Here is a 14685-nt window from a genome sequence, read left to right on the forward strand (position 1 = left end):
GGAATCTGAAACCAAAAGAGAAAATGCTGGAAAATCTCAGCAGGTCTGGCACCATCTGCAAGGAGAGAAAAGAGCTGACGTTTCGAGTCTAACTGATTAAAGATAAAGATAAAAACAAAGGGGGAGTATTATGGAGCTATTTATACCACGCTGAGAGAAGGTGAGTCAAGGCTCCAGATGCAAAGGTGATAATGACAGTGCATGCAGAGATTAAAGGGAGATTAAGAGGCGTGAATGACCCAGGCTGAAGCCAGAGCGATGTGACAAAATATGTGAGGGATGGGTGAAGCAGAGACAAAATGGAAAACAGGGGAGACGGGTAGCAAAGCGGGAAGAGGAGAGCAAAAAGGTATTGAGAGAGTGGGGAGCGAGAGAAAGAGAGACAGTCAAGAAATAAGAGGTACAGAACAGTGAAAAAAACACAACTAAAAAAGTTAAATAAAATAATTGAAATAAAATTACCTGAAGTTGTTTGAATTCAACAACTTCAGACAATTTTACTTCTTGTTTTTATTTATCTTTTTTTATCATTTCACCTGCACTATCATAGAGCCATTAGATATGGACAGCACTGAAAACACAGTCTTCGGTTGCACTCGTCCATTCCGAACAGATATCCTCAACTGATCCAGCCGCGATTGCATGCACTTGACCCATTTCTCTCTGAACCTTTCCTATTCAAGTACACGTCCAGATTCCTTAACAGTATTGGAATTATACCATCCATCACCAGCTCGTCTGGTAACTTATTCCAGAAACGCACCACCCTCTGCGTGCAGCCGTTGCCCCTCACTGCCTTTCGAATTCTCACCCTCCCACACCAGATTTATACCCTCTAGTTCTGAACTGCCCCACCTGAGCGAAAGGAACTTGTCTATTTACCCGATTCATTCCCCTCATGATTGAAAAACCTCCGTAAGATCAGCTCCCAGCCTCTGACGCGCCAGGCGAAATAGTGAGCGAGTGTTCAGCCTGTAAACGTTTGCACCTTTTCCATTTACAAACGTAGGATGATGTAGCAAGCTGTCTGAAGCAATCATTTTAGCAGCTGACCTGTCGCTGACAAACTCTGCAGGAAGGACTGACAACTTGCGAAATATGCTGTCAAACGAAGATTTCATAAGCAACATGAGTCATTGAGCAAAAAAAGGGAATTGACTTCTGAGCTGTTGCTGACACCAAAGCAACTGCGTCGTTCGGGAGCAGAAAGAACCCCACTGATAGATTACAATTCAAATGCATTTGGCATAAGGTTCGTAGCAGTTAATCAGCAGCACATAACCCTGACTCCAAAGGTCTGTGAGTATCCAGAAGAACAGTGAGCGATCGTTGAAGGTACGGTTCTCCAGACGAAATTTGTCAACGTGAGAAGCTGCAGCTGAGCTGGTGGCATTGCGATTGAAATTGCATGCGTCCGGACATTGTGCTTAATTTTAGATATCAGAGCAAATGGTTAACTCGAGTATGCGCGTTCGGAAACGTAAATGTTTTTTTTGTTGAAAAGCTTTGCAACGAAAGGAAATACTTCAGACTATCGTGCGATCGATGAGAAGCAGGAAATGCAGAGCAGCCGTGGTTGTGAGCAACGGCAATATAGGAATTTGCTTTCGCGGGGCCGCCCGCGTTGGTCGGTTAGCTCAGCTGGTTAGAGCGTGGTGCTAATAACGCCAAGGTCGTGGGTTCGATCCCCATACTGACCACATGCAGCGCTTGTGTGGTTGCTGTGTTTCCAAACAACGTGCTCCACAAAGCCGGAAGCGCCATCTGCGCAATAAAACATTTGACAGGGTTAGACGCATGACTTGATCGCCGTACCCGTGATGACTGCAGCAAAACAACCAGTCTCAGTTGTTTTCACCAACAAATGCAAAACATCAAAATATGTGCAGTATTAGGCAGACCTGGCACCGTCTCGGAGGAGAACCAGAGTTCACGCTTCAATTCAATCAAAGATTCGTTCGTGTTATTTTCCTGGATCTCTGTTAATACTCGTCACAAGACTTCCAGAGGCAATTCGTTCGCTTGCTCACCTCTCATGCATCGACACTGGAGTTATCATATCACCAGCAATATCATAGAGCCATTAATAAAAGCAAATTACTGCGGATGCTGGAATCTGAAACCAAAAGAGAAAATGCTGGAAAATCTCAGCAGGTCTGGCACCATCTGCAAGGAGAGAAAAGAGCTGACGTTTCGAGTCTAACTGATTAAAGATAAAGATAAAAACAAAGGGGGAGTATTATGGAGCTATTTATACCACGCTGAGAGAAGGTGAGTCAAGGCTCCAGATGCAAAGGTGATAATGACAGTGCATGCAGAGATTAAAGGGAGATTAAGAGGCGTGAATGACCCAGGCTGAAGCCAGCGCTATGTGACAAAATATGTGAGGGATGGGTGAAGCAGAGACAAAATCGAACACAGGGGAGAAGGGTAGCAAAGCGGTAAGAGGAGAGGAAAAAGGTATTGAGAGAGTGGGGAGCGAGAGAAAGAGAGACAGTCAAGAAATAAGAGGTACAGAACAGTGAAAAAAAACACAACTAAAAAAGTTAAATAAAATAATTGAAATAAAATTACCTGAAGTTGTTTGAATTCAACAACTTCAGACAATTTTACTTCTTTTTTTTAAATTTATCTTTTTTATCATTTCACCTGCACTACCATAGAGTCGTTAGATATGGACAGCACTGAAAACACAGTCTTCGGTCGCACTCGTCCATTCCGAACAGATATCCTCAACTGATCCAGCCGCGATTGCATGCACTTGACCCATTTCTCTCTAACCCTTTCCTATTCAAGTACACGCCCAGATTCCTTAACAGTATTGGAATTATACCATCCATCTCCAGCTCGTCTGGTAACTTATTCCAGAAACGCACCACCCTCTGCGTGCAGCCGTTGCCCCTCACTGCCTTTCGAATTCTCACCCTCCCACACCAGATTTATACCCTCTAGTTCTGAACTGCCCCACCTGAGCGAAAGGAACTTGTCTATTTACCCGATTCATTCCCTTCATGATTGAAAAACCTCCGTAAGATCAGCTCCCAGCCTCTGACGCGCCAGGCGAAATAGTGAGCGAGTGTTCAGCCTGTAAACGTTTGCACCTTTTCCATTTTCAAATGTAGGATGATGTAGCATGCTGTCTGAAGCAATCATTTTAGCAGCTGACCTGTCGCTGACAAACTCTGCAGGAAGGACTGACAACTTGCTAAATATGCTGTCAAACGAAGATTTCATAAGCAACATGAGTCATTGAGCAAAATGTGCAATTGACATCTGAGCTGTTGCTGACACCAAAGCAACTGCGTCGTTCGGGAGCAGAAAGAACCCCACTGATAGATTACAATTCAAATGCATTTGGCATAAGGATCGTAGCAGTTAATCAGCAGCACGTAACCCTGACTGCAAAGGTCTGTGAGTATCCAGAAGAACAGTGAGTGATCGTTGAAGGTACGGTTCTCCAGACGAAATTTGTCAACGTGAGAAGCTGCAGCTGAGCTGGTGGCGTTGCGATTGAAATTGCATGTGTCCGGACATTGTGCTTAATTTTAGATATCAGAGCAAATGGTTAACTCGAGTATGCGCGTTCCGAAAAGTAAATGTTTTTTTTTGTTGAAAAGCTTTGCAACGAAAGGAAATACTTCAGAATATCGTGCGATCGATGAGAAGCAGAAAATGCAGAGCAGCCGTGGTTGTGAGCACCGGCAATATAGGAATTTGCTTTCGCGGGGCCGCCCGCGTTGGTCGGTTAGCTCAGCTGGTTAGAGCGTGGTGCTAATAACGCCAAGGTCGTGGGTTCCATCCCCACACTGACCACATGCAGCGCTTGTGTGGTTGCTGTGTTTCCAAACAACGTGCTCCACAAAGCCGGAAGCGCCATCTGCGCAATAAAACATTTGACAGGGTTAAACGCATGACTTGATCGCCGTACCCGTGATGACTGCAGCAAAACAACCAGTCTCAGTTGTTTTCACCAACAAATGCAAAACATCAAAATATGTGCAGTATTAGGCAGACCTGGCACCGTCTCGGAGGAGAACCAGAGTTCACGCTTCAATTCAATCAAAGATTCGTTCGTGTTATTTTCCTGGATCTCTGTTAATACTCGTCACATGACTTCCAGAGGCAATTCGTTCGCTTGCTCACCTCTCATGCATCGACACTGGAGTTATCATATCACCAGCAATATCATAGAGCCATTAATAAAAGCAAATTACTGCGGATGCTGGAATCTGAAACCAAAAGAGAAAATGCTGGAAAATCTCAGCAGGTCTGGCACCATCTGCAAGGAGAGAAAAGAGCTGACGTTTCCAGTCTAACTGATTAAAGATAAAGATAAAAACAAAGGGGGAGTATTATGGAGCTATTTATACCACGCTGAGAGAAGGTGAGTCAAGGCTCCAGATGCAAAGGTGATAATGACAGTGCATGGAGAGATTAAAGGGAGATTAAGAGGCGTGAATGACCCAGGCTGAAGCCAGCGCTATGTGACAAAATATGTGAGGGATGGGTGAAGCAGAGACAAAATGGAAAACAGGGGAGAAGGATAGCTAAGCGGGAAGAGGAGAGGAAAAAGGTATTGAGAGAGTGGGGAGCGAGAGAAAGAGAGACAGTCAAGAAATAAGAGGTACAGAACAGTGAAAAAAAACACAACTAAAAAAGTTAAATAAAATAATTGAAATAAAATTACCTGAAGTTGATGGAAATCAACAACTTCAGACAATTTTACTTCTTTGTTTTTATTTATCTTTTTTATAATTTCACCTGCACTACCATAGAGCCATTAGATATGGACAGCACTGAAAACACAGTCTTCGGTTGCACTCGTCCATTCCGAACAGATATCCTCAACTGATCCAGCCGCGATTGCATGCACTTGACCCATTTCTCTCTAACCCTTTCCTATTCAAGTACACGCCCAGATTCCTTAACAGTATTGGAATTATACCATCCATCACCAGCTCGTCTGGTAACTTATTCCAGAAACGCACCACTCTCTGCGTGCAGCCGTTACCCCTCACTGCCTTTCGAATTCTCACCCTCCCACACCAGATTTATACCCTCTAGTTCTGAACTGCCCCACCTGAGCGAAAGGAACTTGTCTATTTACCCGATTCATTCCCCTCATGATTGAAAAACCTCCGTAAGATCAGCTCCCAGCCTCTGACGCGCCAGGCGAAATAGTGAGCGAGTGAACAGCCTGTAAACGTTTGCACCTTTTCCATTTTCAAATGTAGGATGATGTAGCATGCTGTCTGAAGCAATCATTTTAGCAGCTGACCTGTCGCTGACAAACTCTGCAGGAAGGCCTGACAACTTGCTAAATATGCTGTCAAACGAAGATTTCATAAGCAACATGAGTCATTGAGCAAAACGTGCAATTGACTTCTGAGCTGTTGCTGACACCAAAGCAACTGCGTCGTTCGGGAGCAGAAAGAACCCCACTGATAGATTACAATTCAAATGCATTTGGCATAAGGTTCGTAGCAGTTAATCAGCAGCACGTAACCCTGACTCCAAAGATCTGTGAGTATCCAGAAGAACAGTGAGCGATCGTTGAAGGGAACGTTTCGAGTCTAACTGATTAAAGATAAAGATAAAAACAAAGGGGGAGTATTATGGAGCTATTTATAACACGCTGAGTCTGAGTTGGGAAGAAGAGGAAAAAGAACCATTTAAGAATTTAAAAGAGATCTGATCCATGCCCCCTGGTCAGCCTTACCTTCTCTAGATAAACCTTTCCATCTCTTTGCTACCATATATGAAGAGCGCGGCTTTGGGAGTATTAACCCAGAGGTGGGGAGTAATGAAACAGCCAGTAGCATATCTTTCAAAGCTATTGGATCCAGTATCCCGGGGGTGGCCTGAGTGTGTGCAGGCCGTGGCTGCCACTGCACTGTTGGTGGGGGAAAGCAGGAAGCTTACACTTGGGTGCTTACACTCGTAAGCACTCCACACCAAGTGAGAACGATCCTAAACCAAAAAGCTGGGTGATGGTTGACAGATTCGCGGGTTCTGAAATATGAGGCAATATTAGTAGGAAAGGATGATCTAGTGTTGGTCACGCATTATTCTTTAAATCCAGCTGCCTTTCTTTGGAAAGGGGAAGGAGAATATCCTTAGAATCCAGGGCACGACTGCCTTGACATTATAGAATACCAAACTAAGGTCTTCATGGACCTGAGAAATGTTCCGCTTCATGCAGGAGCCCGACATTTTATAGACGGATCATCCCGGGTGACTGAAGGGAAAAGACATAATGGGTATGTACTTGTAGACGGGATGGAAGGTGGTGTGGTAGAGGCAGGAAGGTTGCCAAATGGGTGGTCAGCTCAGACCTGCGAACTCTATGCATTGGAAAGTGTCCTTAGGGCAGTAGAAAATAAAGAGGGAGCAGCATACAGAGACTCTAAATATGCATTTGGTGTTGGCACTTTCGGAAAGATCCGGCAGGAAAGAAGACTGATCAATATCCGGGGGAAGGAATTTGCACACGAGGAGTTGATTAAACGGGTCTTGGAATGCCTATTCCTTCCCTGAGAAATAGCGGTAGTGCATGTAAATGGTCATCAGAAAGGAAATGAACCAGAAGTTAGGGGGAAAAGATTAGGCGATAAAGTGGCTCAGGAAGCAGGCCTGGACACACAAGGAGTGCTAATTCATTCCCTAATATCTCCTGTTCCTGATCCCCGGAAGCTCTTACATTTACTGAAAAAATTGAAAAAGAATTGACAGATTTTGGGGCTGAAGAAAACAGCAGATGGTCATTGGATGTTACCTGATGGAAGGGAAATGTTAAACAAAATGATGATGCGAGAAATTATGGCCGTCCTACATCAAGTCAGCCATTGGGCAGTACAAGCAACGTATCCTTTAGTTCTTAGGGAATATGGATGTAAAGGAATATATACAATTGCTAAACACATATGTGAGGGATGTATCATATGCAGAAAGGTAAAAAATAAAGTCGTGAGAAAACAGACCTCGGGAGGAAGAGACCCGGGATTGAGACTCTTCCAGAGTATACAAGAAGATTATACTGAACTACCCAGAGCAGGAAGACTAAAATATATACTGGTCATAGTAGATCATCTATCTGGTTGGGTTGATGCTACTGCCACTGCGAGTGTGGTGTGTAAAACAATATTGGAGCACATAATTCCCCGATATGGGCTAGTGAACCATATAGATTTCGAACAAGGAACTCATTTTACCTCTAAAGTGTTACAGGAGATAATGAAAGGGTTGGAAATTTCCTCAGGAAACAGAGTTTATTGGCACAGACTCCACCCCTTGAATTCATCGTTCATCCCATCCGGGCGGGAGATTGGGTCTTAGTAAAATCATGGACAGAGACTAAATTGCAGCCGGACTGGGAAGGGCCATATCAGGATCCTTTGATTACCGAAACGACAATAAGGACAGCGGAGAAAGGCTGGACTCACTACACTCGGATCAAAGGGCCAGTGAAATCTCCAGTTGAGGAAGAAGTCTGGACAGCCGAATCAACGGAAGACCCGCTGAAACTCAGGCTGAAGAGACTTAGAGTAACTGATTATACAGTGGCGACGCGAGCGCAGGATTATTTCTGTAGGATTGTGTATTAAGTTTTATTGTACTTCAGCAGAATTTTTAGAATGCTGGGGATCTTAGAGTTATGATACTAGCTCTCTTCGTATTGGGATTTGGTCAAACAGAATTTCATCTGTATTATTAACGGTCCCTGCATCTGATAATCCGCAAGAAATAGACGCTGATGCATGCAGTTTAGTAAATTGTGGCATGTCGATAATCAGAGACAGTTCCGCAGCTCAGAGATACATCTTAAGTCCTTTGGGGATGGTACTTGGTATAATGGTCTTGGAACAATACACAGGGCCACCTTCTGGTTTTCTCCCACAATCCAAAGATATGCAGGTTAGGTAAATTGACCATGCTGAGCTGCACGTTCTGTTCAGGGATGTGTAGGTTATATGCATTTGTCAGGGGTAAGTGTCCAGTAATCTGAGAGCAGAATGGTGCTGAGTGGATTATTCTTTGGAACGTCAGTGTCGACTTGTTGGGCCAAATGGCCTGTTTCCACACAGTAGGGATTATATAAACTTAGAATTGTGTTTCGCGAAACAAAACTGACCTTTTTTTTAACTGTTGCATTAAAAACTTACCTTTAGCTGTCAATTGTCAATATGTAAAATATCTCAATGTTACTGAAATCAATGTTCAAACAAAACACTGTACATAAAGCTGCACAAAGATCTTCATGACCATCTAATTACTGTTCAGTGGAATACTCACAGTAAAATTTTACTGTTTCTGAGATCAATCCCCACTATCACAGTAAGGATCAGGTTATTATTCCCTTCAATAAATGCAATCGTTGTCCTCTGGTATTTCAGTTCAGTCGTTATACACCATACTGGTTGTTCAAAGCATGGTTATTCTTTATTATGAAGGGCCAAGTGTTCTTACGGCAAGAGATGTTGTTCGATCTGATGCATGTTCTCAAACAAGTTTTCACTATAAATATTGCAAAAAATGTGTTTATTTGGTATTGTTCAGCTGCTGATGCTAACATTTTCAGTTCATGTTCATTAAGCATATTTGGAGAAAGTGAGGAAAGCTGTGGTGTTGCAAAAGTGCAGGCACATTCAAAGAGCAGGAGTATCGAAAAGATTCCTGATGAAGGGCTTATGCCCAAAACATCGATTCTGCTTCTCCTTGAATGCTGCCTGACCTGCTGTGCTTTACCGGTACAACGCTCTTGCCATTAGAAATATTTGACTAAATATTCAGAGACAATACTAAAAGTTACCTCTGTCAATTTAATTGACTGTGCTTTCTATTCACGGAACGTTTGATGTTAATTGCTCCTCTTTTTCTTCTTAAATCTGATACAAATTTCAAAATACAGAACACATTAAAATTCACATGAATTATAAATTTACGTTCTCGACAAGAAAACCAATGGAAGGCGATATAGAATTCTTGAACAGCCTACACATTTGAATGAAAAAGCAATTCCTTCTAAAAAATGTTTCCACGTCTGTATCTTTTTCTCAATTCAATAATCCTGCAAGTTTATAATTGTCAGTTGATCTCTCTGAATGAGTACCTAATCAATGTCAATGTAACAGCTGAAACATTAACAACAGATTGATAACTGGGTGTTAAAGACCTTATTTGAAGCCAACAAATGTTTGATATTTCCTAGAATTCCACCAGAAAACATACTTGAATCATAATACAAGAAAAGAGATGTGCAAACCTTATTTTTAAATGAACAATCTCAAATATTTCCAAAGCATTTCAATCTTACGGTCAAAATGAACAGGTGAATGGAAAAATAAAAACAAATTTCTGACAATGCATAAACTGAACAACAATTACAAATTCACTTTGATCAAAGGACAGAGTAATATATAGATGAATCACAACATTTAGTAACAAAGTAGGTAATCAGCTGACTGACAAGTAATACGTGGTAGCATTTGTTAGTTTACTGAAGAAGATATCAACTTTATTTTCAATTTATACAACGACAGAATAATGTTTAATGTGTTTCAATTTTTTTGGACTTGCCCCTTTGCAGCAATAAAAGATCAATCTCATTACTTAGACATGGTAATCTTTAATTCTGCAACATTTTCAAATAGTCTCCAGGAATTTATAAGCGACAGAATTAGATACAGGTCTCCCCACTGTCCAAAAGTAAAGCGTTATTATGAAACCTTACATAAACTGAAAAGGCGTTCGTCGAAGAAGCATTAATTTATATGGGAAACACCTCCCCTTTTCTTCGTAAAAGTGGAAATCCTCTTCAGATTTCTTCCAGTCAGAGAAAACAGGGACAGATGTAAGTCTTTTGTAAAAGCAAAGTGGCTAAAGCGAATTTTCCAACACATATTTCTTGGTAACCTGACACAAATAAGTATCAGATTTTGTGATTATTGATATAATAGATAAAAGCAGATCTAATGTTGGATTGAAAAGCAGTTCAGTCTGTGATTAGGTACTCTCTAATCAACATTCAGATAGCTCTTGATGTATTTGTGGTGAAGGTTTGATTTGAAACCTTCCCTCGGGTTTAGTAGTAGAGACACTGCCACAGCTCCACAGGCTCCTTTCGTAATGTTCCCACTCAGGACGGCAGGACTACAATATTATGTTTAATATGGTTACTCAAAATGAAAACTAATCAGCTGTTTATTCTAGTAATTTGAATGGGAATTAATTAGGTAGTTTCTGTGTGTAATGGACTGGAAATTAAACAATATTTTACACTAACAATAGAATAAATGAATGATAGTCTTAAATAAAGAGAATCTCGTGACAATTCTTTGAAAGACAAATTGACAAAACTGCATGATCATTGTACTTTAATTTTAAAAATGCATCAGTCATTCAAAATGAAAATTCAGCCGAAGACAAGTTCCCTTCCTGTCAACAACGTACAACTTCCACAATTTCAAAATGAACAGTCATTGATAAAGGAAGGAACAAACAGATGCTAATTCTATTTTCTTCACATAAACGTGCGATGAATTTTAAGTAAGTTTCATATATGTAAAAAGGAAACTCTTATTGTGGTTCTAAATACAATAAATGTTAGCATGAAGTGAAACATAATCAAATCAATTTAACTGTGTTTTCTCAGTTAAAATACCGTTCAATATTCAAAGTAGTCGAGTGATTGTACACTGCAATATCTTTACATTAATTCAGTGCTGAGACATAATTCCACATTTATACCCCTTATAGTGAAGCACACTTGTGCCAGGAGTCTGAGCAGGTAGGGGAGGTCTTTACTGAGTACTTTGCTTCAGTATTCACAAGTGAGTGGCACCTTGTTCCTTGTTAGGACAACGTGACACAGGTTGATATGGAGGAACAGGTCGATGTTCAGACAGAGAATGTGCTGAAAATGTTTAAAAATCATGGGGATAGATAAGTGCCCTGGGCCAGAAAGGATATAACCTATGTTGTTATGGGAAGGGAGGCAATTGATTACTGTGTTTTGGCAATGATCTTTGCATCCTCACTATCCACTCGAGTCATACCAGATGATTGAAGGTTGGCAAAAGTTATTCCCTTATTGAAGAAAAGCAATTGAGATGATCCTGGGAATCATCGATGAGTCAGTCTTACATCAGTTGTGGGCAAATTCTTGGAGAGAATTCTGAGAGACAGGATTTATGATTATTTGGAAAAGCATAGATTAATTAGAGATGGTCAACATGGCTTTGTGAGCGGCAGATTATGCCTCACAAGCCTCATTGAATTATTTGAGGTTGTGGCAAACACATTGGTGAGGACAGAATAGTGGATGTGGTGTATAAGGATTTTTGCAAGGTGTGTGATAATGTTCTCCATTGTAGGCTCATTCAGAAAGTAATGAGACATGGGATATAGGGAAACCTGCCTGGTTAGATAATAAATTGGTTGACCCATAGAGGACAGGGTGAGATTAAATGGTTAGTTTTCAGCTTGGAGCACGGTGACCAATGGTGTTCTGAAGGGATCAGTTGTGGGACCTCTGCTTTTTGTGAGGAAGTGGAAGGGTGGGTTAGGAAGTTTGCCAATGACACGAGGGTTGGTGGAGTTGTGGATAGTGTGGAGGGCTTTTGTAGGTTGCTCGAGGACATTGACAGGATGCAGAGGTGGGCTGAGAAATGGCAGGTGGAGTTCAACCTCGGAAAATGTGAAATTATTCATTTTGGAATTTCAAATTTGAATGCACATTTTTCAGATTAAATACAGGATTCTTGACAATGTGAAGAAACAGAGGGATCGTGGGGTGCATGTCCATACATCCCTCATCGCTGACATCTAAGGTGATAGGGCTATTAAGACAGTGCATAGCGTGTTGGCTTTCATTAATGGGGAGGTTGAGTTTAAGAGCCACGAGGTTATGCTGCAGCGCTATGGATCCCTGATGAGACTATACTTGGAATATTGTGTTCTGTTCTGATCACCTCATAAGACAAAGGATGTTGAAGCTTTAGAAAAAGTGCAGATGCGATTTATCAAAATGTTGTCTGGACTGGAAGGCATGTCTTATGAATAAAGGTTGACAGAGCTGGGGCTTTGGTCATTGCAATGAAAGAGGATGATAGTTTACTTGATAGCTTTGGGTAAGTTGATGAGAGGCATAGATAGAGTGGATAATGAAAGACTTTTCCCTACAAAGTGGCATAATTTTAAGATGAATGGGGGAAGTTGTGCGGAGATGTCAGAGATAGTTTCTTTATAGATAGTGGTGAGTGTGTGGAATGCACTGCCAGTGATGGGAGAAGATTCAGATCCATCAGGGACATCTAAGCGACTCTTGGATAGGCACATGGATGATAGTAAATGAAGGGCATGTTGGTTAGTTTGATCTTAGAGTTGGATAAAATGTCGGAACAACATCGTGGCCAAAGGGCCTGTACTGTGCTGCACTGTTCTATATTTTATGGATTGAAATTAACAATTATTTTATATTAACAACACATAGATTTTCAAAATTCTATTACCATACTTAAGAATAATGATAAATTTCATCTTGTTATTTGACTGTGATATCTGCAGAAATGAACGGAATTATTGCAGGGAAAAGTAATTAGGATTTTCTAAATTTATAAAGCTGGAATTACACAGATCATTCAAATGAGCAAAAGTCATATTTTTGACAGTGCGCATTGCATCAGAAATAATGGATTCTTTTGTAGGTGTGTTGATTGGAAATAAAATGGATTTTTATATTACTGTATAGGTACTAGGGAAGATTGGATTAAATTCAAATATAAACTTCAATGTAGTTGTTAGCAAGACTAAACTAAAGCATACTATAATTATTGTCATTCAAATGCATTAACAGTTACTGTTAGAATCCTGAAAAAAGGATATATTGCACCATTTTTCAAAAAGTCAAAAAATTAAGTCGTGAACCTCCGTACACTTGTTACCCAGGCCAATTATTATGCAATTATTGCAATGGTAATGACTTGATAACTAATGCTAAAACCTAAACAGATAAATTGGTTCAATACTTTATCAGCATGTTCCTCTGAAATTGATTGGATATTTATGAAGATCGGTAAACTGAGGGACAAAATATTGATTGATTGAATTGAAGGAAAAAAATGAGACAGCGTCTATTGAGCAGGATTGTTTTTGTTTAAAAATGCAGTTGATGCAAGAATAGTATATTTTCCTCCATTGGTTTTCTTGTAGATACATTTTTTTTTTAAATTGTCATGATTCAAGGTTGAGACACTGGTGTCAGAGTCTGCAAAGGGGAGAGTGAGAGAGTAAGAAATTCTGAAAAAGCAGAAAGGAAAGGAACTGGCGAGCAGAGGAGCTCCAACTGTAGTGTCTCAACCTGCTGACATCTTATTGGGTGATTTGGAATGCAGTCTAGTCAAGTAACAAGCTGACACAGTCATACGCACAGAATCATAGCTTACAATGCCCTAGACACCATCGTCACCATCCCTGTGTGTCCTGTCCCACCGGCAGGACATGGATGTAACTGAAATGCTGGAACATGCAGGGTAATGGACTAAGATCTGCAGAATATGATCAATGTGATTTATTTGACATTTCTCCAGAATATTAAACTCCAGTACAAATTGAAAAGTTACTAGCGCCATCAGACTTGAACTACAAATGTCAGAAAAAAGAAATATCAGATATTTACAGCACACTTGGCCAATCCTGGGTATGTGTTGGCTGTAATAGAACTCCCCAGGCTTTACAGCTTTTTGTACTCACCATTGAGAGCAACGATTTCAGACTGAACTGTGCCCTCTATGCTTTTATAATCTGTTTTTAACATGTTACTCTGGCAGCTGGAACCCTTGTTTCCTTGTTTCTTTCCCAGCTCTAACTCCATTCCCCGTGGCCTTGAGGGACGACCATTTCTGCCATTTAATCTCTCCTGCCTTCCCCCATGTGACAGACTGTCTTTATATCCTTGTCTCACCCCCACCTTGCTCACAACCTGTTACATTTCTGATGGTTCCCAGACCTCTGTAACTTTCACTGCACCCCCTGGGTGAATGGCGTGAGTTTTGAATTCTCTTCCTCCTGAGATAATCAGAAATTTTTCCGGTTGCAGTGTCCCCCAGATTTTATTTTGAAAAACAGAGCATTTGTGTCAGAGTCAAGTATTTGTGAGCCTTCATCCACAATTCCTAGCATTTGGATGTAATTTGTGACCCTCCCACAGATGTGTAACGTTACTGGATTGGGCATGCTAACATGGTCGCAGTGTGCAATTTAGGTGGGTTGGGCTAGCCATGGTTAATGTGTGGTTATTGTGGTAGCGTGGGTAAGCAGGTCATTGCAGACTCGATGGGACGAATAGAGTCTTTCTGCACCCACGGGATTCTGTGATTCTAACTAGTTGTGATTGTTGTCATGTTTTTCTCATGCCAGGTTCATTCAACTCAGATACATATGCTTCCTTTATGATTCTGTGGGTGCTCACTCACTCATTTCCTTCAGTTTTACATCAATTTCACACTGTATGAGAGGGTGGGAATGGATTTGTAAACATAAATACTCCAACCAAAACCCCTCACAGGTCAGGAACTGTTTCTGCTACTTTCATCACTCACAAGGAAGAGGAAAATAAAGGTTCTGTCACGGATCTTACAGGACCATAGCGGTTATACTCACCAGGAAAGGCTGACCAGCTCAAAGCGC

At 41.1% G+C, this 14685-nt stretch overlaps 2 non-coding genes across 2 annotated transcripts; both read left to right on the plus strand.

Moving 5' to 3' along the window:
• Positions 1-1626: 1626 nt before the first annotated feature.
• trnai-aau (transfer RNA isoleucine (anticodon AAU)) lies at positions 1627-1700 on the plus strand. Its single transcript has one exon. It is a non-coding gene; the product is annotated as a tRNA-Ile (tRNA).
• A 2039-nt stretch (positions 1701-3739) lies between these two features.
• Positions 3740-3813, plus strand: trnai-aau (transfer RNA isoleucine (anticodon AAU)). Its single transcript has one exon. It is a non-coding gene; the product is annotated as a tRNA-Ile (tRNA).
• The last annotated feature ends 10872 nt before the right edge of the window (positions 3814-14685 follow it).

This window comes from Chiloscyllium punctatum, chromosome 17 (assembly GCF_047496795.1).
Source record: "Chiloscyllium punctatum isolate Juve2018m chromosome 17, sChiPun1.3, whole genome shotgun sequence".
NCBI lineage: Eukaryota > Metazoa > Chordata > Chondrichthyes > Orectolobiformes > Hemiscylliidae > Chiloscyllium > Chiloscyllium punctatum.